This window comes from Stegodyphus dumicola, chromosome 12, assembly GCF_044657685.1.
Source record: "Stegodyphus dumicola isolate Sdum_Otavi_A_Nest chromosome 12, ASM4465768v1".
In the NCBI taxonomy this organism is placed as follows: domain Eukaryota; kingdom Metazoa; phylum Arthropoda; class Arachnida; order Araneae; family Eresidae; genus Stegodyphus; species Stegodyphus dumicola.
In genome coordinates this window covers 10,188,120-10,213,757 of record NC_140779.1, presented here as the reverse complement: position 1 = coordinate 10,213,757, position 25,638 = coordinate 10,188,120, and the positions used below count along the sequence as shown (strand labels likewise).

The 25,638-nt window shown below is 33.7% G+C and overlaps 1 protein-coding gene across 2 annotated transcripts in view; it reads right to left on the bottom strand.

The window, feature by feature from the left end:
- Positions 1–25,638, bottom strand: part of LOC118196098 (uncharacterized) — a 787,551-nt gene that overhangs the window by 691,703 nt on the left and 70,210 nt on the right. Inside the window, exon 1 of one of the 2 annotated variants that reach the window (XM_085827472.1) lies at positions 10,002–10,412. The exons of the other annotated variant lie outside the window; for it this stretch is intronic. The gene's annotated coding sequence lies outside the window, so the exon portion shown is untranslated. Of the gene's footprint in view, positions 1–10,001; positions 10,413–25,638 lie in introns of those variants that run through there. 2 annotated transcript variants of the gene reach the window in all.

Genomic DNA, 25,638 nt, shown 5'->3' with positions numbered 1-25,638 from the left:
GAATCGACTTGACCTTGGAAAATACGTGTGGAAAATTTCAAAAAAAAAAAAAAAGTGTAGATGTAGAAAACTATAACTAATTTTAAAGATTTGATTCAAATGAACAAAGAAACTAAGCTAAATTTACCCATCTAACATTTATAGTAATAATACCAACAAACGCTTTTATTAGTGTTATTTCGAAAAGCCAATTCACATCACAACACGCAACTGAGTGCGACGAATTTGGGTAAAATGAGATCACGCTAATGCCATAGGTTCGGAATACAAATAAACAACGTGAAACTGAAACTGCGAAGGAAGGAGCTTGATTTGTTGACAGAAAACTCAAAATGCCTCACTGAAGCATTTCTAACATAGAAAATGTCATGAACTTGCAAAACAGAGCTTGGATAATCTCAAAAAAAAAAAAAAAAAAAAGCAAGCTGCAAACAGAATGGCATGCATTTACAAGCATGTTTATACTTCGTTTTTCTTCTAAATTGTTTATAATTATATATATATATATAAGTTTGTTGCGGCCGATTGTAACCAAAAGGGAGGTGCACAACTACAAGTTATAGCAGTCCAATACACAAAAATTCAACGTTCTGCAGCTATTCATTTTTGAGTCGGTATGTAGCTCTCCTACATAGTGTTACGTTATTTTCTTGCTTTACGTTCGTACGGATTTGGAGTGAATAATGACGACAGCACTTGATGGAATATCGAAACACACTTTATTAAGCCAATATTAATCAGGACAAGTCACGTTACAGTCGTCGAAGAACTACTGTAAACACGCAGACACAATCAGCGAAACAACCTTCACACTATCAGGCTATAACGGTGGAGGCAGCTTCACTGCAAAGCACCAGAGTACAGCTCCCGACTCTGCTCGGTCGTTCTCGGAACTCCACGTACTCTCGAGACTCTCCACGCTACAACTCGCGATGCACTCGACGACACACGAGCACGGCTCCCGGCTCTTCGGTTCAGTCGTTCCCGGAGCTCCACACGCTCTCTCGACAATGCACTAACCGCGATACACTAAGAGACTCCTTCGGTGCACTCGACGACCCACTCGGCACTCGCTGCCCGCTGTCAACTCGATCGACTCCACAGGGATTGACTCGCTAGGCGAGATACCAACTCGATACTAACTCTGTCCCACTCCAGACCAGGGACTCTGACTCGCCCTCTCGATACTAACTACTGACTGCGGACCAACAGGGTTTATATAGCTTTCGGCTTGTGTTCGAGAACATTCTGGGCTAAACCGGTAAGAATTCGTTACAGAAGGTTCTCCAACCGTCCATGGTATATTGAAAAATTTTGACGCCAAATGTCGCCAAATGGGCGATTTCTCTCCAAATGTGGCAACCCTGCCTTTCTTGATATTTTATGGCAACCCTAAACCTGCTTTGCGGGGAAGCTTCCCGCTCCTGTACATTTCGTAACAATAGAAACGTCTCGTACATACCAACGTCACGAAAAAAATTCTCTTCTAAATCCATTTTACATCCATTTCCTAAACGGATTGTAAAATGGAGTCCTTTATTCGATCCGTAGGTATAGATGTCAAGCAAAAATATCGTTCAAATGGATTCGACAGTGGTCAAAACAGATATTTTCAGTGAAATATGATAACCGAAATGTTTTGGGATTACAATACTTCTTTTACTCTTCGTACAAGGAAGTAATAAGAAACTAGTTTAAACTTAAAAGCATAATTTCAGAAACTAAAACCCTTCATGCGGCTGGAAAGGTAACTTAAAAATAGTACTTTTATCAATTTAGAATGTAGTACAGTACAACTGCAATTATCCGAACTCCGACTATCCGAATCGCTGATTATCCGAATCACTTTCAGAATTGCAGAATTTTTCAGAATCAACTGAGAAAGCGAAGGAAGAGGAGAAAAGGGGAAAAGAAGCCCTCTTTAAAAATAGTTCTTTTCTTCTATTTTTCAACATACAGTAATTAATGAAAGTGTACGTGGACTCTCTCTTCGGAAAAAAAAAATCCAGTTATTCGAATTTTTAATTATCTGAATGGTGTCCGGCCCCTGTTGATTCTGATAGTTGGAATTCTACTGTATTCATCTATTTTGCTCATAATATGCATAAAATCAGATACAGCATTTCATATTTAGGAAAAACCTCATATTTTATAGTTGCTACGTAACCTAGACCGAAATCGAGTTTTACCAGTTATAAGGTAGTTCTCCCGCTTTCCCGTAACCGCCCTTGTCTTCGTGGTGTAGTGGTTCTGCACGCTGGACCGGTATTCCAAAGGTCCTTGGTTCGATTCCCGGCAAAGGCGGTTGCTAATTTTTCATCTCTCCGCCTTCCAAAAAATCTTAATGTGTCTGCAGTGGCGCCCGAACTAAAACGGTGTTGGATGATGATTCTCCTCACCCAGGATTTGGTGATTGGATCCCCTAAAAACCCCAGTCGCCCTTTAGGGAGTATGTAAGGTATTTCTCCCGCCTTCCTCGCGTACCTTCGTGGTGTAGTGGTCAGCACACTGAGCCGGTATTTCAGAGGTCCGTGGTTCGATTCCCGGAGATTGCTCATTTTTCATCTAGCCTGCAGAGTCCACCACCGGCCGAGCGGTAAAGTCGCTGAACACTGGTAGTTCGGTAGTTCACTAAGCCCCATAGCACAGGATATCCTCAAGATGTCCTATTTAAGTCACATTATCCCGGAACATACTTAGGATATCCTGAGGATGTCGATTCTGAGACGTCTGGAGGACATCGTAATTTAACATCCTGAGGATGTTTTGTTTAAGTACCTAGGCAGTCTCGTCCACGAGGGTATAAAAATAACAAACCTAGTCGTTCTAAAGGCCTCGGAAACGGCCCAAGTGTCGTCTTGAGTGCTGACGGAACGTGTATGCCCCTAAACTTACTACCTAACTTACGTAGACGGCCCTTGCCGTGCTTTGTCATAACGATTTAAATTAATGACATTGTTCTGAATCTCTCTCTTTTTTTTTTTTTTCTCCCCTCAGGAACTTAAAAATCTTACATCATAATTTTGATTCGTTTGATTTCTGTTTTGATCCATAAATGGCACAACGATCATTATTTTCTTTTCTTTTATTGTATATGGATCCTTTCCGCCTATTTAAATGGCATATTTCTAGAGCTCAGTGAGAATACTTTTGTTGCTCGAAGAAGGGAGGACTTTTTCAGTTTCCCTTAAAATGCGCAGAATTTTTGTATAAATCAGTGTCAGTATAATACAATTTTTGCCTATGTTGGTTATTTTGAAGCATAAGACAAGAAGAAAAATGTGCATTACCCTCGCAGGGACTTGAATCCCGGACCTCTCGAATACGTATCGAGTATGCTGCTGATTATACCCCGACGGCATGCGGAAAGAAGGGGGAAAATATCTTATACCTAATTTAAAAATATACATCGCTCCCACTTTATGCATAGTAAGAACATTTCATTTAATATATCAATCCCGCGAACGGGCTGGCTGAATGGGCGTTTTCCTGGTTTTCCCCATGTGTAAGGTGTATACGAGCCAGTTTCCCTTAGAAAGTCCTCCACGAAGGCATCCCTCCCCTTAAGCAGATAGCCATCGAGGCTTTGCCATAATCACACGTACATACTTCTAGCCTGCTTCCAAAAGATTCTAATGTCTCTACACAGTATCTATTTCCAAGTTGCGTGCTATCTCACCATACCTATTAAATTTATCTGATTTCCTCAGAAAAAAACCGTAAATAATTCTAATTTTAGCGATGACAGCTTCAGAAGCTTCGAATGGCGACCACTGAAATGGCTATCCCAGACGTTGTCCTCACTTTATTCTAGGCGATACTAACTCGGTTATCTTATTGTTTTCGTCTCTAATGACACTCCTGATCCAGGCCAGATCGTACACCGGTCGTTCCTCATTGATATGCACGCCATCATTCCCCTCTAGCGGCATCTTCTCACGCTCGCCAACGACAATCCCTATCCAGTGTCCGGCAACGAAAAGTCCTCAGACATAATTCATTATCAGAGAGGTGTTTCTTTTTCTACCTCTTGTCTATACACTTAAGTTTAGTTTACGCAAACCTTTTCGCCGTTTTTCGCAGATTAGTTTCCAGTGTGGAAAATCAAGAAGACATACTATTCGAATACCACAGTCTTAAATATTAAATTCCGAACTAAAGATTATTACCAAAGAAGAAAGAGATTTTTCATCAGTCAGCATGGTATAGACTGTTTTACAGTACTCTTCCAGGTAATTTATGATACGCATCTTATTTAAATTATAATAAATAAAATAATAATAAAAAAATAAATAAATAAAAAATAAAAATTTAAAAAAACAAAATCTGAAATGTTTCAGATTTTAAATTACGTCCAAAGGGGCGTTTTTTAACATTTTGTGTGTTACCTTTCTTTATTAAATATCATGTTCCTCGCACTTAAACCATAAGATCCAGTGCAACAGCAATATCGCAAAATAGTATTAAAACGAGCATATCTTTAGAATTTCCGATACAGAGACTCACGCGCTGGAGATAAAAATGTTTTTCCTGCACAACGTTGCCATTGCTCGCTTTGAAATCCTTGAGTTTAATCAAAAATTCGTCAAAGTTTTAAAAAATAGGAAATCGATCATAAAACAAATTTCAAATTTCAAATTTGGTCTTCCACATCCTCATATTCGTTGGAGGATTACGTTATTCAAAATTCGATGACTCTATGTACCGTTGTTTTATCACAATACGAGAAATATACATACATTTATGCAGATTTTTCATTATTTAATTTCTTCAAATATTATGCAGGACTCTAACATTTTGTGGTAACAGTTTGAAAAGTGAACCGACATTTATGAGTCCGACGCAAAAAAAAAAACGAAACTAATAGTCCTTCGGGATTCAAATCCCTTTGGACTAATAATAAAAAACCTGAAAGGTTGCAGATTTTAAATTACGTCCAAAGGAGCGTTTTTTTTTTTTTTTTTTTTTAACAATTTCTGTGTTACCTTTATTTATTAAGTATCATGTTCTTCGCACTTAAGCGTAAAATTCAGCTCAACGGCAATATCTCGAAATGATTTTAAAATGAGCATATCTTTAGAATTTCCGATACACAGTCTCTCACGCTGGAGATAAAAAAAGTTTTATTTTTAGTCCAAAGGGGCTTTGTTCCTGAAGGACTATTGTTTTCGTTTTGCGATTTTGCGTTGAATCACTATAAATGTCCGTTTCACTTTTCACACTGTTGCCACCGAATGTTAAGAGTCCTGCATTATATTTGAAGAAATTAAATAATGAAAAATTTGCATTAAATGTATGTATATTTCTCGCATTGTGATAAAACAACGGCACATAGAGCCATCGAATTTCGAAATACGTCATCCTCCTACGAATATGGACATGTGGAAGACCAGATTTGAAATTTGGAATTTGTTTTATTATCCATTTCATATTTTGTAAAACTTTAACGAATTTTGAATATGAGTTGGAGTGACTTGATAACATTCATCCCTTGATTAGATAATTAAATTGTTGCAATCGTTTGCAAGGCTGAGACCTTGCGAACCAAAGATGTACATTTGAGTGTTTGCCATCAAAGTCTGAGCTCTAATTAACACTCGAACGCCAAGTGTTCGGTTTTATCCGTTTTGTGCACTCTCTGTGAATTTGCCACTAAACTGAATTGTGCAACATTTCGTCTCGTTCATTCTGTCTCCCAACACTGGTGTCAGTTCAGGTTGGAATTCTTATATTCGTCTTTTCTGCCTCTCAGAGTGGAATACGACCCTATGTTCTATGGTAATTATTGCTCATCTGGATCAGTACTATCACCCCCTTTTAATTTGTAAAAACAATTTAGAATCACCCTGTATATTACATTTATATATAGTATTGTTATAACATACGTATTTTGACATAAAATCTGTAGACCTTCGGAATTAATTATTTTAAAAAATGTTGCTCTCATATTAGCACCAAAATTCATACTCTTCAAAACCAATTATATTTTAATTCCGAATCTTAGACACTTTAAACTGAAATTTTGAATTATTTCTTTATCACCTGCTTACGCGGGCTGTGGGTATGCTAGTTTTAGAAACGTATACATAAAACACCAAGAAAGAGTTTGAAATCACGTTGACAGGAAGCCATTTATATCCACAGAAAATTAGATCCATATATACATAACATAAAAAATATTAAATCTGTAGTAGTTAACAAAGCAGATAGGTTTGCCAAACAGAGATCAGAAGACAAGAGCGGGAAAAAAACACAAAATACATGATGTATGATTTGCCAAAGATTCCTTTTAATATTTTCTTCTCCCACCTCTTTCGATCGGGCAAAATGTTCCGCGATTCTCCACAGATGAGAGAAAAGATAATTTTTCAAAAGCTACCATACCCTTACAAATTTTACCGGTTTGTTATAATTACAAATGAATATCTTTTAAAATTAAAGCAATATAGATATGTGTGTAAAAAACTGATGTGTACACCACACGACTTCCTTGTATGGAATATTAAGTAATATGCATTTTTTCCTGCATTTCATTTAAATTTATTTCCTCGAATTTAATTAGAGATAGATTTTTCATTCTATTAATTCTCTTCTCACGTCGCGGCAAGGCAAAAATACATAAAATATCTTCAGCAAAAAATGAAAGATATAGAAAAACATAAAAACACCAAATGCACAAAAAACAATTAAAAAAAACATTTTTACAATTAAACTTACACTTTTTATGCAAAAAAAAAAAAAAAAAAAAAAAAGCAATTCGGCCAGCACGCAAGCAAACAGATTTTCCGATGGACAAAACTAAAAGTTTCCTTTCGGTCCCACTCGGCAAAAAGACACTGCAGGTGCATAAACTGACTTAATTCACTATTCTGCTAAGTATCAAATGTAAACAAGTATCGCTGCTATGGTAAAAAAAAATTAGTCTCAGCCGCACTTAAACAGCTTTCAAATTGTTGATAATTCTACAACTATTGCAAGCAGATTAACTAAAGGGGTAAAAACCATAACTGGAAGATAAGAGCAACATAATTTAATAATTTCTAATGCCAAAAATGCACAATTCACCATCAAAAACTGAGTTCACGAAGCCATATACCCACTCTGTTACTGTTATATATATATATATATTTACATACGTTGGGTGTGGCCGATTGCAATCAAAAAGGGAGATGCACAACTACATGCCATACAAGTCTTATATACAAAATTTCAACGTTCTGAAGATACTCGTTCTTGAGTTAAGCGAGATACATACATACATACATACATATGTAGGTAAGTACGTACGTACATACGTACAAAAAATCGCTATTTAAAATCTTTTTTTGCAACCGGGTTTGGGAAAAAGAGTCCTTTATTGTCTTTACGTACAAATGTCACGAAAAAACATCGTTAAATTGCATTCGAAAGAGGTCAAAATGGATACTTTCTTTGAAATATGAAAACCGGAAATTTTTAGAAATAGATAATAAAACAAATAATTTCGGAAATAGATAACAAACAAAATATGAAATAGATAATAAAAGAAATTCCAAATTAGGGTTTCCATGTGCCCATGTTCGGGTGGAGGATTAGGTTGTTCAGAAATCGATGTCTCTAGGTATCGTTGTTTTTTCACATAGCGAGAACATAATACATTTATGCAGATTCTTCATTATTTAATTTCTTTAAATATAATGCAGGGCAAGAATATTCGGTGGCAACAATTTGAAAAGTGCAACACCGTTTACATTGAACCAAAGCAAAATTCCACAGCGAAATTTATAGCCTTTCTGGGCAAATTTCCACTTTGGACTAAAAAATAAGATAAATGTGTTATATTCATTTTAGTCATATAATATTAACTAATATACAAAATATTAAGGTAATAAATGATATATAAAAATTCACTGCAATTGTTTTTTGCTTATAATCAGTCAGTATGCACTAAAATTTGTTAAAACAATGCATCTCCTAGATTTGCACTAACAAATAATTGTTTTACAAAGTTAAAAATAATATTTACTTTTAGATTTAATATAAGAATCAAGTAAATTGCTTTCTTTGAATTATTCGTAAATAATTTTATAAGCAACTGAGAAAAAGGCTCTTATCCAAAAATTTATCTGGATTGTGTTATTTTATGAATTTAATTTTAAACGGCATTTAGTTTACAGTGTTAGTTTATTTATTACAGATAACCAAGAGATCCAAAGTTGGCTTTGAGATTAAGAAACTGAGAATTGAATTGAAATGAATGCAACAAAATTAAAATCCATTTATATATATATTACCAGATATAATTAGTCCAAAAAGGCTTTGTCCCTGAAGGACTATTATTTTCGTTTAGCGATTTTGCGTTGAATCACTATAAATGTCCGTTTCACTTTTCAAACTGTTGCCACCGAATGTTAGAGTCCTGCATTATATTTTCAGAAATTAAATGTATGTATATTTCTCGCATTGTGATAAAACAACGATACATAGAGCCATCGAATTTTGAATGACGTAATCCTCCTACGAATATGGGCATGTGGAAGACCAAGTTTGGAATTTGAAATTTGTTTTATGATCGATTTCGTATTTTGTAAAACTTTAATAAATTTTTTATTAAAAAACTCAAGGATTTCAAAGCTAGCCATGGGCAACGTTGTTCAGAGAAAAACATTTTTATCTCCAACGCGTGAATCTCTGTATCGGAAATTCTAAAGATATGCTCATTTTAAAACTGTTTTGCGATATTGTTTTTGAACTGAATTTTATGGTTTAAGTGCCAAGAACACGATAATTAATAAATAAAGGTAACACACAAAACGTTAAAAAAACGCCCCTTCGGACGTAATTAAAATCTGAAACTTTTCAAATTGTTTTTTAAAATTTCTTTATAATTAGCGCCCTATCTATATCTATAAAAATCGTAATAAATTTCAGCTAAAATTAATGACCACCTCGAAATACTCTTTCGAATATTTAATTGATTCTTTCAAAAGTGCAAAGATTTATTTGAATATCTAGACGGAATGCACACTGAGTGATACAACATTGTAAGGTTTTGTTAGAACAAAAATCATGTGTATGAGCATAAAATGCCAAAGAGTATTATTTTAAATTAGGTAACTGAAAACATTCTTCAACAGTTAGTTTCAGCTCAATTTGAAATGTAATTTCGTCCTGTTCATTTTTAGCCCAAAGGGCTATTAATTTCGTTTTGGCACTTCGCATCGAAAACTTTAAAAGTCTGAATCCCTTTTTAAATTGTTGCCACCGAATATTATCGCCCTGTATTATACTTAAAGAAATTAAATAATGAAGAATTTGCATAAATGTATGTATGCTTCTCGCACTGCGATAAAACAACGCTACATAGAGATATCGAATTTTGAATGAAGTAATCCTCCACCCGAATATGGGCATGTGGAAGCCAAAATTTGAAATTTGGAACTTGTTTTATGATCGATTTCATATTTTGTAAAACTTTAACGAATTTTTGATTAACAAACTCAAGGATTTCAAAGCGAGCAATGGCAACGTTGTACGAAATTTTTTTTTTTTTTTTATCTCCGGCGCGTGAGACTGTGTATCGGAAATTCTAAACATATGTTAATTTTTAAATTATTTTGGGATGTAGCCGTTGAATTGAATTTTATAGTTTAAGTGCGTAGAACATGATATTTAATAAATAAATGTGACATGCAAAACGTTAAAAAAACGCCCCTTTGGGCGTAATATAAAATCTGAAAGCCTTCAGACTTAAAAAAAAAAATTTTCTCTATATTATTTACTAAATATATGGAATTTTTTTATTTAATTTTCTCACTTAAAAATAGGCTGTAATTAAAAATTTAAATCGGTAATCAATTAATTTAATTTCCGTCCTGCCATTTTCTAGCGACGTCTTAATTAAATAAGATGCCTCATCTCTTATTACTGAAAATATTCCATCGCTAGTTTGATGCTTCAATTTTCGGAGAAACCTCTTTTCAAAGGTGAGTAAAAAATTAAACAAAAAAGGGAAAACTTACCTTTTAATATAGGTGTGCGGTTACGTATCCAATTCTGCTTCCTTTTTTTTTTTTTTTTTTTTTTTTTTTTTTCAAATTATTCAATTGTATAAATTGTTCCGCCAATAAATTTCCACCACTTTAGTTATATCGCTTTAAAGTCAGAATCTCCATCCGCTGCGCTGTTGCACTTTAAAAGAGATAAAAAAGATATACACATCCGCAATTCCTGAAAAACTTTTAAACGGAGTCGATCAGATTATGCAGAGGGAAACATAAAACATCTCTTTATAAATGAAGGAGTACATCTTTTTCAAAATGATTAGTAATTTACAAAAACCGGTTTACACGGCATTTGCAGTCGGAGATGCCTCAACCGAGTTAAGTGGATACTAAATATCGAATGGAAAGGGAAAGTGCGACCGAAGCACTGAATAGCTCAGCACAGAATAGTTGGTATCGGTTCTGCATGGCGGCGTCATGCGCGCAGTGCTCTGTTGCCCCCCTCCCGGTCCAAGTAGGACGCAAACTGTGTTCGTCTGTCCGATTTCTTTCTCCATTCGCTCGTAAGAACTGGACCGCGCAACTTTCCACTCGGAATCCACACGGGCAAAGCCTTCGCCAACAGAAATATCAGGAAGCAACACTTTTCCTCTCAGCAATATAGGCAAATATGGCATAAAAAAGTTTTAAAAAAAATCTGAAAGCGTTCAGATTTTAAATTACGTCCAAAGGGGCGTTTTTACTTCCTTGTATGAAGTAAAAAGGAAGTATTGTAATCGCGAAAAGTTTCAGGCAGCATATTTCAACGAAAATATCCATTTTGACCGCTATCGAATGCAATTTAACGATGTTTTTGCGCGATATCTGTACGCAAGGACAGAATAAAACACACTTTTCCTCCAAAAAAAAAATGTAAAACTGCTTTAAAATAAATTCTGAAAAGAATTTTTCGTGGAGTCTGTACTAAGGTACGTACGTACGTATCTCGCATAACTCAAAAACGAGTAGCCTCAGAAAGTTAAAATTTTGTATATAGGACTACTATAACATGTAGATGTGCACCTCGTATTTGGGTTGCAATCGGCCGCACCAAACGTATATAAATATATTTATATATATATCCACTCTGTTACCCGGCTCAGTGATCTCAGTTTCTTTACTCTTATACGTTCGTAAATTATACATTTTTTGCTTTAAAAATGATTGAATTATGTTGTTTTCATCTTCCGGTTAAGGTTTTTATGCCTTGAGTAAATCTGTATGCAATATTTTTAGAATTATCAACAATTTTAAAGTTGTTTCAGTGCCGCTAAGTCTTTTTTTGTATGGCGGCCATTGATTGTTTACATTTGAAACAGCAGACTAGTGGATTTGTTGCCAATATAGAGAAACTTAGCTTCGCAACAACAAAGATAACACCTTCATTTATTATTGCCAATTCAATGCTTAATCCTTCCTGGAATTTTTTCGAGGAAAAAAGTGTTTAAGATTTACTTCGTAATTTTTAATATAGATATTTTGAGTTTTTATGTATTTTTGCGTTCTCGCGAAGTGAGAACTGAATTGATTGAATGAGAAATACTCAATCGTCTGTGAAGAACTGTTTCTTTTTTGTTTTATTTGCTTAATTTCTTTTATACATCATTCTAGCTTTATTATAGTATTTGAATAGAACATGTGGCAACGATTGGATAATTCTATTCTTTAAATGATATAAATTTTGTGCATTCTGAGTTATAATATGAACGAAATATAATACTGATAAGTGAATCAAGCGCCAGAGTGTCGCTATGGTAAACAAATACTAGAGTGAATTTTAAAGATTGCATTTATTCTATTGTGGTTTGTTTATGCGCTGTCGGCGAAGTAGATTTAATTCAATCCAATACGTTTAAATGAAATGCAAGAAAAAAATGCGTATAATTTAATATTCCGTACAAGGAAGTCATGTGGTGTACACATCAGATTTTTTTTAACATTATCTGTGCTACCTTAATTTATTAAATATCACGTTCTTCGCACTTAAACCATAAAATTCAGTTCAACAGCAATATCGCAAAATAATTTTAAATTAACCATATCTTTAGAATTTCCGATACTCAGTCTCGCGCGCTGGAGATAAAAATATTTTTTCTTTCGTACAGTGTTGCCATTCCTCGCTTTGAAATCGGTGAGTTTCTTTATTGTTTGACAAAATATGAAATAAATAATAAAACACATTCCAAATTAGGGCTACCAGATGCCTATATTCGGTGGAGGATTACGTCATTCAATATTGGATGGTTCTAGGTACCGTTGTTTTATCACAATGCGAGAAACATACATATAGTTATACAGATTCTTCACTATTTAATTTCTTTAAATATAATACAGGTTTCTAATATTTGGTGCAGTGGCGTAAATAAGGGTATGCAAAGAATGCCGTCGCATAGGGGCCCGAAGGCTTAGGGAGCCCTTGAATGTCCTGCTGAAATACGTTTATATGTTTAAATTTAAAAGACGATGGATTCTTTTATAAATACTATATATATAATAGAATCTATCTTCTTTTAAATTTCCAGGCGCCTTCTGCGTCATATCACACAGTTAGGGGGCTCTTGAAAGCAGATAAAAAAGCTAAAAAACTTCAGAACTCAAAGTAATTGAAATAAACATTAGAAAATTATGAAACAGAATGCTATCTTTGCAAAGATCAATAATAAATACAAACAAATCAAATAATGAAAATTGAAAAATTAATATATATATAATAAGAAAAAATGTGAAATGTACATGAAGATATAAAATGCCATGAAATACATTAATTAACTTACGTTTTCTTTCTAGTGGGATGTCAGTAAAGTGTTTTCTCAGAAGTGTCTTACTCAGAAGGGGTATGTGTCCAATATATATATATATATATATTTGTAATAATAAAATTCCATAGTCAAGAATATACTTAAAATTCTAACTGTATGTTCTTTTCATTTTTAATGGCGACGTTCTCTTACTTGAAAGTACGTGGAATTAAATCCACAGCCCCGTAGTCAAGTTGTTTTTCCCGCCTTTTCTACACGTACAGTTATAGAATGTTCTGGAAATATTTAAAGCGAACTGGATTGGCTCACGAGGCTGTCGTCATTTCTTAGAAGCTCCGCCTTTCCAGAGGCTATAAAAGGACTCGCAAAAGAATATCGGGGGCTTTTTCTTTAATATCACGATGCAGTAAACTTCATACAAAAAGTTATTAGTAATTTTTTTTTATTTACTCCGGATATCTGATTTTGTAACTGCTATTTTCTCCTGAAATATAATAAATGGATCCTGTTTTTTTAAAACTTGTCGTCTGATAATTTAAGCTATGACAAAAGCTGGTATATCACATACATATAAATTTAACGAGCAAGGTAGTTAGTACGATACTGTAAGACCAATTTGGTATATGTATGTATGTATTTAATATTCCTGTTGAGAAATTGAAAAATAATCATTGTAAAATGTAGTGGTGGTACTAACGTTTTTCAGTTTTTGTTTAGATTGGTACGAGTTAGCCCAAAAGGTAAAGAACCGCTGCCCTATAACATTACTGTGAGGAAGATTATAGCGTTGAACTAAATGATTCTGAGAAATTCAGGGTTACGAGACTTACCTAAGTCTCGTAATACTTAGGCAATAGGCATGTCTGGTAATGCCCAATTTGATACAAACCGTTTACACTGTATCAGAAAATTAAATATAGATGCATCACTAAACTAGGAGTAAAGTTATTATAAGGTAAAGTAAATGTGTGTCGAGGTAATGACAAACTGATCATCAAGTTTAGCAATCCAGGTTAAAGAACTGACTGAAATACAAAATATTCTACTATGGAGGAAGCCTTTCTTGAGAGCTGCAAAATTCTCCATTGGCTGATGGGCACGAAAAACGTCTCCACTTCGCAGGATTAAAAATTTCAATAAGACTCTAAGCTGTGTCTAATTAAAGAGGTTGCCGACCTGAAAAATAAAGAAGAAAGCCTTTCGAATACTATGCCTCTGTCCGAGGCCGGGGGATTATAATCGGTTGAAAAAGCCTGCTGTGAGAGGTAAAAAGCTCTCTTCAAGACGTGGAGCTGTTGAATTAACGGTCACTTCCTGCTCTGTATATTTAAGTCTCATTAATCAGACCTCACATTCCATATTTTCATGACGAAATTAAAATAAGAACTTCAAATTGTACAATCTACTCTTTTTTTTAATAGGTGGAAAATAAATTATGTTATACGTTACTGGCAGACATTGACTTTAAAAATGATGCTTATACTTCATTTTCAAAATTTATTACAAAATGTCTTCAAACAGCATAATGTGCAAATAAATTACATAGTGTACTGTACGCAAGTCTTGATCTTCTAAGTGCTCTTTGTAGTTTATTTGAAGTACTCGTATTTTATTATAAAATAGGTGGTTAAATCTACAGGTATCACAAAGGTTGTTGAGCTGTTACATCTAGCTATGATATTAAAATCTGTAAGCGTCTGTTTGTTTGTTTGTGGCACTATTTCTGCCGGAACGGCGGGGATTTGAGCTTCGAGAAAAGTAGCCCCCCCCCGGATTCCAAAAACTCGTGGGAAGCCATTTCGACCATTCTCATCGTCCTACGACTTTAATTGGCCGAGATATTAATTAAAAAATCTGATGTGTCACCACATGACTTCCTTGTACGAATATTAAATTACACGCATTTTTTCTTGCATTTCCTTTAAACTTATTGGATTAAATTAAATCTACTTCGCTGACAGCGCATAAAACATAATAGAATGAATGCATTTTTTAAAATTCACTCTAGTATTTGTTTACCATAGCGACACTCTGGAGCTAAATTCACTCAACAGTATTATATTTCGTTTATATTATAACTCAGAATGCACAAAATTTATATTATTTAAAGAATTATCTAATCGCTGCCACATGTTCTATTCAAATACTTTAATAAAGCTGGAACGATGTATAAAAGAAATTAAGCAAACAAAACAAAAAAGAAACAGTTTTTCACAGACGATTGAGTATTTCTCATTCAATTAATTCAGTTCTCACTTTGCGACAAGGAAAAATACATAAAAACTCAAGATATATGTATTAAAAATTACGAAGTAACTCTTAAACACTTATTTCCTCGAAAAAATTCCAGAAAGGACTAAGCATGATTTAATTCGCAATAATAAATGAAGGCGTTATCTTTCTTGTTGCGAAGCTAAGTTTCTCTAGATTGGCAACAAATCCACTAGTCTGCTGTTTCAAATGTAAACAACCAATGGCCGCCATCAAAAAATTTATTAGGCTTAGCGGCACTTAAACAACTTAAGATTGTTGATAATTCTAAAACTTTTGCATACAGACTTACTAAAGGCATAAAAACCTTAACCGGAAGATAAAAACAACACAATTCAATTTTTTTAAAGCAAAAAATGTACAATTTACAAACATATGAGAGTAACGAAATTGATATCACTGAGCCGGGTAACAGAGTGTACATATATATATAAATATATTTATAGACGTTTCGTGCGGTGGATTGCAACCAAAATACTAGGTCCACATCTACATGTTATAGTAGTCCTATATACAAAATTTCAACTTTCTGAGGCTACTCGTTTTTGATTTATTCGAGAAACGTACCTACATACGTTCGTACAGACGCCATGAAAATTTCTCTTCAGAATTCATTTTAAAACAGTTTTATAATTTTTTTGGAGGAAAAGAGTCTTTTATTCCGTCCTTACGTACAGATATCACGCAAAAACATCGTTAAATTGCATTCGATAGCGGTCAAAATGGATATTTTCTTTGAAATATGCTGCCTGAAACTTTTCGCGATTACAATACTTCATTTTTACTTCGTACAAGGAAGTAAAAATCTGAAAACACTAATTTTCGCCTTCATTTTTACGAATGGCAACCGTCTTGCACGCTGGTGATTAAAAAAGTATACTTTATTTCGAGAAGTGTTGTCACTGCTCGCTTTCAAATTTTAAGATTTTTAATCACAAATTTCGAAATTTTACAAAATAAGAAAAAAAATTCCCAACATTAAGTATATTATTTCCGATTCCCAAAATTCGTGAGAAGCCATTTCTACGATTCTCATCTTCGTACAACTTTAATCAGCTGAGATATTAATTAAAAAATCTGACAACACTCATTTTCGAACTCATTTTTTCGAGTGGCAACAGTCTTGAGCGTTGGAGATAATAAAAATACTTTATTCCGAAAAGCTGTTTCCGCTACTCGCTTTCAAATTGCAGAGTTTGTTAATAAAAAAATTTTTATCTTTTACAAAATATGAAATAAAAATAGCACTGTCAAACATTAAACATATTATTATTATATACGGTCATGTTCTGACGATGAAGAAAACACGCAATTACATGTGACGTCATTATGTGTCGAAAATGCTTCTTTAATGTCAGCATTTTAAATAAATAGCTGTTGTTGGCAACATTTTTGTTTCAGGTTAGCATAATTCACACGCTATGTTATTGCCACGTTAATTCTTTTATTGATATTGAGAAAATGTTATTATAGTACATTAAATTTAAGTCATGACGTCATACGTATTAACCTGAAATGTCAAAAGCTTTTGTTTCCTGGTTTGGCAATAGAAAAATTATTTACCACTTGGCTGTTGCTTGGAAAGAATGAATTGATGTCATTTATATTGAAATGTTTTTATGCATTTGCTTTTCAGAGCAGAACTTATAAATTTTGCTTTGGCTGCAGCCCGCTCATCTGGCTAATATACATAGAAAATGCGAATACACATAATATGCATTTGTAGGAGTATTTCTATGTAAAATTCCAGAACTTTGAAGTGTTTCCTTTGATAAAAATAATTTTTTTAACCTTTTAGCCGCTACGCGACCAGCTTTCGTCTTGTAAAAATGCCTAAAGGGAATAGCAAACATTAAGTTCAAAACCTGCACAAAATTTTATTCTGCAGAACAACTTATAAAAAAAAATCCTAATAAATAAATTAGCCAACGTCTTATTGCAAAATTTTAAGAATTCAAATGGTATAAAGAAAGTTAAGAACTTTGTTTCCTAAAAGAAATCATGCAAAATGTTTTAGTCCAAAGCGGCAATTTTTCCTGAAGGACTATTAATTTCGTTTCGGCATTTTCCTTCGAAAACTTTAAAAATCTGTATCACTTTTCAAATCGTTGCCCCCATATAGTACTATTGCCCTGTCTTATATTTAAAGAAATTAAATAATGAAGAATCTGCATAAATATATGTATGTTTCTCGCATTGTGATAAAACAACGGTAGCTAGAGCCATCAAAATTTCAATAACGTAATCTTCCAAAGAATATGGGTACGTGGAAAACTTAATTTGAATTTGAAATATTTTATTATCGATTTCAGATTTTGTAACACTTCAACCAATCTTTGATTAAATAACTAAACGATTTCAAAGCGAGAAATGGCAACACTGTACGAAAAAAACATTTTTATCTCAAGCGCGCGAGACTGTGTATCGGAAATTCTAGATATGTTCATTTTGAAATTAATTTGCGATATTGCTGTTGAACTGAATTCTATGGTTTAAGTACGTAGAACGTGAAATTTAATAAATAAAGTTAACACACAAAACGTTGAAAAACGCCCCTTTAGACGTAATTTAAAATCTAAAACCTTTCAGATTTTTATTATTTTATTTTTTATATAATTAAAATTATATAAATTAAAAATAATATAAAAACATTACAATGAAATAAAGCAATAAATTTCATACTTTCAAGAGAAAACAGTCAGCAGTCCAGAATCAAAAGCGATGAATGAAAAACTGTTGCCAAAACCCCATTTCTAAACTATCATCAGGAAGCAATAACGCATCAAAATTGTGCTTTGTAGATGACATAATTCAAAATATACAAATCTAATTTGCCATTAGCTAATAAAGAAAGAAAGAGGGGGAAAAAAAGGAAATTCTTTCTGTTGTGCCGCCCGAGACACATGCGCCTTAGAATAAGGAGATTGTGAATCCAAAAATCAAAAGAAAACAAGCAGCAGGAAATAAGCAATATCCCTTAATACAAATATTAATTATCCTAATAAATAAATTAACCAACTTCCCGTTGAAAAACAAAATCATGCTAAACGTTTCAGCATCTTAAAAACAGTGAAATAAGCAATCAATATTTTATCTCACATTTTCAACAGTCAGCAGTCCAGGATACAAAGCATTCAATGAAAAACGGTTGCCAGAACTCCATTTCTAAAAGAATGAAACTATTCAAAATGTTGCGAATTCATCAAAAATGATAAAATTAAAAAAAAAATCTGATTCGAATTCTGAAAAAAAAAAAAAAAATCGCTTCGAGGTGCACTGGATCTTGTCTAGATGCATATATGTACCAAATTTTGTAGCCATGGGTCTATTAGCTTACGCGCAGCACCAACGAAAGGCACACACAGACAAACTGTTTCTTTTTTATATATATAAGCGGCTAAAGTATGTGTCGCCGATAGTTTATTGTTGCCACTCGGAAAAATGAGTGCGGAAATTAACGTTTCTGCAGTTTTTAATTAATATCTCGGCCGATGAAAATCACACGAAAAAGAGAAAGGTATCGATGGATTCGGAGAATTTTTTGGAATCCGAGGATACGCGTCTCGAATTTCAACTCGGCGCCGTTCCGTAGATATTCGAGAAAAAAGAATTTGGCACGTAGCCAAATCCCTCTCATAGGGAAGAAAGAAAGTGGAAAATGTAGGGGAAAATCGGTTTTTAATTAATATCTCGGATAATTAAAGTCACAAGAAGACGCGAACGGTCAAAATGGCGTGGCACGGACCTGCGGAATCAAACGGTGTGCTTCGCTAAGACCGGGAGCCAGCCGTTTCGGAGGAGATGATGTTACATCAGCCCATATACAAATGCGGCTTAAGTGTCTGTTTGTCGCCGATCGTTTATAGGTTGCTTGCGTAACTGTACTAGCCAATGGGGTGAAGTTGGCACGGCACAGGGTTGCCGTTTCAATTGAGACGTAGAGAATTTCCTGTAAAACTTGCCATTGCTATGACCATCCATAAGTCAAACGCTTAAGCGTGTTGGCATTTTTTTACCTGAGCCTGCATTTGGACACGGTCAATTTTATGTTGCCTGTTCAAGAGTTCGGGAAAGAATGCACGTAAAATTGAAAATAATGGATGGTCCTCTGCAAGGCGAGCTTAAAAATGATGGAAAGATCTACACAAGAAATGTTGTGTACAAAGAGATCTTTGACATGTGAATTAACATTTTATTATTGAAGTCACCTTTATTTATTGAGCTAGCTGTGGCTCCTAAGAAATGTACCGCCAGTGGTTTCCTTCATTGCACTCTAAGCACTTAAGCAAGTAAAAGGGGGAAAACGCCGTGGGGCAGTAAGCAAAGGGATGTCCTCGCCGCCTGCCCTGGGTAATTCAGTTTAAATTAGTAGACATCTTTGCGCAAATCATTTAAATTACAATTTATAATATCTAGAACAGCGATCATTTCGTATGACCGCCGCGCCTTCTAGTTTATTATGTGTAGAGATCATTGGACCAAGTGTGCATTCAGTCTACGATACAGTTCGAACCCATACGCATGCAGCAATAGTATTTTCTTCCAATTTTACAACCGCTGCAATTTTTCGCTCAGTTTTCCACTAAGAATAATTGAAGCTTATTAAAATCTGAGCTAAATATGTCATTAAATTCCTCATTAAGGCATGAGTCATTGAAGATGCTCCAATTATATCAAGCACGGAATAACAATCTGAAGTTCTGTTAAATTCTCGATTTAAAGACCGGACTGGGACTTAATTATTTTAAAGATAATGAGCGTATAAAGTCAGTTAACCTTGGAGATACCTTTTAAAAGTAAAGAAATTTCTTGCTCTTAGAATAAAGTATATTGGGAAGATTCATTAATGAAGAGAAAAAGGACACCGAACAAATTTCGCGCATGAAAGACTTAGCTCGTTTAAACTAATATTAAATAATAAATAGATTTTAATGAAGGTAAGTAAAAACAATGAAAAGAAAAGTAAAAAGAAAAAAGAAAAATCGAAAAGCATTCAGATTTTATATTACTCCCAAAGCGACGTTTTTATTTCCTTGTACGAAGTAAAAAGGAAGTATTGTAATCACGAAAGGTTTCAGGCAGCATATTTCAACCGAAATATCCATTTTGACCGCTTTCGAATGCAATTTAACGATGATTTTGCGTGATATCTCTACGTAAGGACAGAATAAAAGATTCTTTTCCTCCAAAAAAATTAAAAAACTGCTTTAAAATTAATTCTAAAAAGAATTTTTCGTGGCGTCTGTACGAACGTATGTACGTACGTACGTATCTCGCATAACTCAAAAAGGAGTAGCCTCAGAACGTTGAAATTTTGTTTATAGAACTTCTATAACATGTAGATGTGCACCTCGTATTTTGGTTCCAATCGGCACGCGCCAAATTTATATAGATATATTTATAAATATATCCACTCTGTTACCCGGCTCAGTGATGTCAGTTTCTTTACTCTTATATGTTTTTAAATTGTACATTTTTTGCTTGAAAAATGATTGAATTATGTTGTTTTTATCTTCCAGTTAAGGTTTTTAATGCCTTTAGTAAATCTGTATGCAGTATTTTTAGAATTATCCACAATTTAAAAGTTGTTTAAGTGCCGCTAAGCCTAATAATTTTTTTGATCCCGGCCACTGGTTGTTTACACTTTAAACAGCAGAGTGGTGAATTTTTTGCCAATTTAGAGAAACATAGCTTCATAACAACAAAGATAAACGCCTTCATTTATTATTGCGATTGAAATCATGCTTAATCTTTTCTGGAATTTTTTCGAGGAGATAAGTGTTTAAGATTTATTTAATTTTTAATAATTAGTAATTTAATTTTTAATAATTAGTAATTTTAATACAGATATTTTGAGTTTTTACGTGATTTTGCCTTGTCGCGAAGTGAGAACTGAATTAACTGAATGAGAAATACTCAATCGTCTGCGAAAAACTGTTTCTTTTTTGTCTTGTTTGATTAATTTCTTTTATACATCGTTCTAGCTTTATTATAGTATTTGAATAGAACATGTGGCAAAGATTAGATAATTCTTTAAATGATACAAATTTTGTGCATTCGGAGTTATAATATGAACGAAATATAATACTGTTAAGTGAACCTAGCCCCAGAGTGTCGCTATGGTAAACAAACAGAGTGAATTTTAAAGAATGCATTTATTCTATTGTGGTTTATGCGCTTTCGGTGAAGTAGATTTAATTAAATCCAATAAGTTTAAACGAAATGCAAGAAAAAATGCGTATAATTTTAATATTCCGTACAAGGAAGTCATGTAGTGTACACATCAGATTTTTTAACGTTTGAGTTACTTTCGTTATTAAATATCATGTTCTTCGCACTAAAACCATAAAATTCAATGCAACACCAATATCGCAAAATAATTTTAAAATGAGCACATCCTTCCGATACACAGTCTCGCGCGTTGTGGATAAAAATGTTATTTTCTCGTACAGTGTTGTTGCCACTGCATGCTTTGAAATCGTTGAGTTTCTTAATCAGAAACTAATAAATATGAAACAGATAATAAAACTAATTCAAAATTCCAAACTCCCAAATGCTCATATTCGGGTGGAGACGTACGTTATTCAAAACTGGACAGCTGTAGGTACCGTTGTTTTATCACAATGCGAGAAATATGCATATATTTATGCGTATTATTCATTATTTTATTTCTTTAAATATAACACAGGACGATAATATTTGGTGGCAGCAATTTGAAAAGTGAATCAACGCAAAATGACAAAACGAAATTAATAGTCCTGTGAGACAATTTGCCCCTTTAGACTAAAAATACAATAATTTCACATATAACGGTCCTAAATTCATGTAATCTATGTACAAAATTCGTAGCAATATGATGCCATTATCATTCCTCACACAATGTGTGAGGACAAGACATTACATTAAACTCTCCACTCGGGACGCCATCAGGAAAATCATCCTATTAAGAAGAAAGTTTCAGAGAGGTTTCTATAATGCAACATTATACAAATATATGTAGTATTTATGGTGATAATACAAGCCTTCATAGAATCTTATTAGCAATATTTACTCTATTACATAATTTGCTTTGTGTCGTATGTTTAATGTCCTATTAAAATTCCGAAATAAAAATAACAGAACGTCTAAATTCTATAAACATCGCGCTCGTAAGGTGACTATAAAATTAAAAATGCACTGTTTTGAAATCTTCTTCTTGCTTTTTGTTGTGTGGTGAATGAGATGGAAAAACATTCGACTGTGTGAAACGTGTTTCCAAAAGGCATCTTATTTTCATGGAACCTTTTTCCATTTCGCTGCACAAAGGTTAAACTGAAATGGTTTAGAACTAAGAGCACTAAACTGCCTCCTTCACCAGACCGCTCATTAAATGCGCATTAAGAGAATATTCCGACGGCAACTCCAGAAACATTTCTCTGGCTTGTTTAAAAATTGTGGATTTTTCAGCAAACGACAAATCCAGTTCCTTTTCGTGGTTCTTTTAAATCTTAACAAATGGCAAAAATCAAGAAAGAATTCTTGTACTTTCCCCGAAAAAAATAAAAAATGAGAAAATTACTAATTTCCCCCGTATATATAGTATTACGGAGAAGGAAATATAATATTTAGAAAGGAAATATAAATGTTTATTGAAGTAGGAAAGAGGAAAAATCATTCTAATTCGCCTGGATTAGAATCTAGACTTTTCGATATTAGCCGGACGTAGTCCCACTATAGGAGGGAGAAAATACTTAATATTCTCTCTCACCTAAAGGGAGACTAAGGGGACGGAGGACCCAACTGCTAAATCCATTTTTTTTATCATCCACCATGTTTTCAGTTAGGCACAAATGTACAGCTCTTAGATATTTATCGACGCAGAACATTGGAAGAATCAGCGATGGCGTCTTCGCGATTCGAACGTCGAATTTTCCGATGTTAATTAGAGGTGCTTCGAAGACCACAAAGGCGTCCGATGAGGAAGGAGAAAAATTCTTTATAAAATGCCTGTATAAAACCCTGCGATGTTATTTTTAGTAAAAGTTTGATCAAAAATATTATGATGGCTAAACAAAATGACTTTTCATATTTTTAGTGACTTTGGTTAAAATCACTCGATTTAAAATTTGTTTCGTACATATTGTAATATCTTGTTATTTAATAAATAAATATAATTATTGTTGAAGTGGCAACGCCATATTTGTATTAAACCGTTACTCAGTAACGTGAATATTGTTTTAAAAAAAAGATTGAGTATTCTAAAGATTTAACAGCTAGGAGTAGTATGAAAATTTTGCCACTTCTGAATTGTATGAAATTTGTTTATCACCGTGAACTAGAAATAAAATATATGTTCTACTAAGAAGATTGTCTGTTTTGTAAATTACTGCAAAATACATTACAGTCATTAATAAATTGGAGGTTCCACAGAGACACTGGAAATTAGGAGTGCAATTATCAATTTTGATGGTGCTGGTCTCCTAATCCCAGAAATTTGCTGAATTTTTTAGAACAAGTTTGCTAATACCAATTTCCGAGTTTGTTTATTTCAAGGAGAAATGGATGTAAGAAGTCTGCTGTTTTAAATCCAGATTTGAAGCGGATCATTAAGATTATCTTCTGTGCTTCTATAACTTGCGTCCGAGAAAAAATTGTCAAAAACAGGATACTGGTGATCTCTGAAGAAAAGATTAACTTTTGGTTTTCTTAAAAAAGCTTTTATTGAATTTTAATACTTTGTTTCAGAATTATAGTATATCGTGTAAGATTTTGTTTAAAATAACTGACACTAAGAATATTCAGCTTAAATTTATAATTGATATTTGTGGTAAAGAAGTATTTTAAAATTATTATTTATGCTTTACTTCTATTTGTATTGAATTTTTATGTTAATAATTGATATGTGGAAGCCATCCCGGCGTTTATAAAAAAAAAAAAAAAAAAAAAAAAAAAAAAAAAAAAAAGGAACTGCTAGCTGAATTTTGAATTTGTTCCCAAGCAGGCGCGTGGAAAATAAGTAGCAACGTCAAACTGACGTAGTGTGATTTGATTATACTGCAGAATTGGCAAAAAGTTTTTTTTCTTAGTTCTCGCCATCCAGGCGTGTGATAGATAGTAACGTCATCCCGACGTATTACAGATTGTATATTCTAAAGGTTGTATTGCCAAACTGGCAAAAATTGTTTTTGTTATCGCCAACCAGGCGTGGAGATAGATAGTAAAATCGTCAAACTGACGTTGGTAAAATTCCATTGTATTGCCTTACTGGCAAAGGTGTTTATACAGTTATAGCTAACGAGGCTTGTGAATAGTGAGTTAAAACGTCAACACGACGTAGTATTAAATTATTTTGTGCCAACCTGGCAAAGTTGTTTAAATAATTCTCTCCAATTGTTTAGTGTGAATTTCGTATTCGAGAAATTAAATCTCGCCAGAAATTATATATTTTTAATACAAGTACGAGCTTTTAGATTGAATTTCAAAAGGAAGCCTATTAAAAGTAACTTGTGTCAACATGTCATTCTTAGCTAGGAGTAAAAAACAGGATTTAAAAGTACTAGCAGAAGAGTTAGGTTTAACCGTGAAACCTGAATTTAAGATTGCTCAGTTGCATAAACTGATTACTGAAAGTCCCGATTATGATGAGGAGTTTACTCGAGAACTACTGGCTGCAATTAGAGAAGAAAGGGAACGAAAAGAAGAATGCGAAAGAGAAGAAAGAGAAAGAGAAAAGGAACGCGAAAGAGAAGAAAGAGAAAGAAGAGAAGAACGCGAAAGAGAAGAAAGAGAAAAAGAACGCGAAAGAGAAGAAAGAGAAAAGGAACGCGAAAGGAAAGAAAGAGAAAAAGAACGCGAAAGAGAAGAAAGAGAAAAAGAACGCGAAAGAGAAGAAACAGAAAGGCAACGCGAAAGAGAAGAAAGAAAAGAAGAGCTTGAAAGAGAAGAGCGAATTAGAGCCTTTGAGCTACAGAAACTTCAGCTGGAAGCAATGGCTGCCACAGCACAGCCGGCAGAAACTACGCAGTTACCTGAGCAGCCTTTAAAAATCAGAATTCACGATGTCATGCCACGTTTCAACCCTAAAGAAGATGAAATAAGTTTATTTCTGGTGTTATTTGAGCGTCAAGCTAAAATAATGAATATACCTGCTGAAAATCAAGTGACTCAACTTATTTCATTACTGCCTCCTGACATTGTTCAGCTTATTGCTAGAGAACCAGAAGAGGAAGCGAAAAAGTATGAATATGTAAAAACTTTACTGTTACAACGATTTAAATTGACTGCGGAAAAATTTCGACAACTATTTAATAAACACCAAAAATCTACTGAAAGTACTTGGTATGATTTCTACTATGAATTAAAAAATTATTTAGAAGGATGGCTTAACGGATTAAACATTAAAACTTTTGAACAGCTAAAAGATCTCATGCTGGTTGATCAAATAAAAAAGCGTACTTCTCCTGATTTCAAAGACATTTTATGGATCAATGGACAACCATCATTTCACCTACTGAAATGGTTAAGAAAATTGAAGATTTTGAAGATGTGAGAAAAACAATAAAACCGAAATTTTTTACCAATCAGACTGAGAAATTTAACAAAGGATC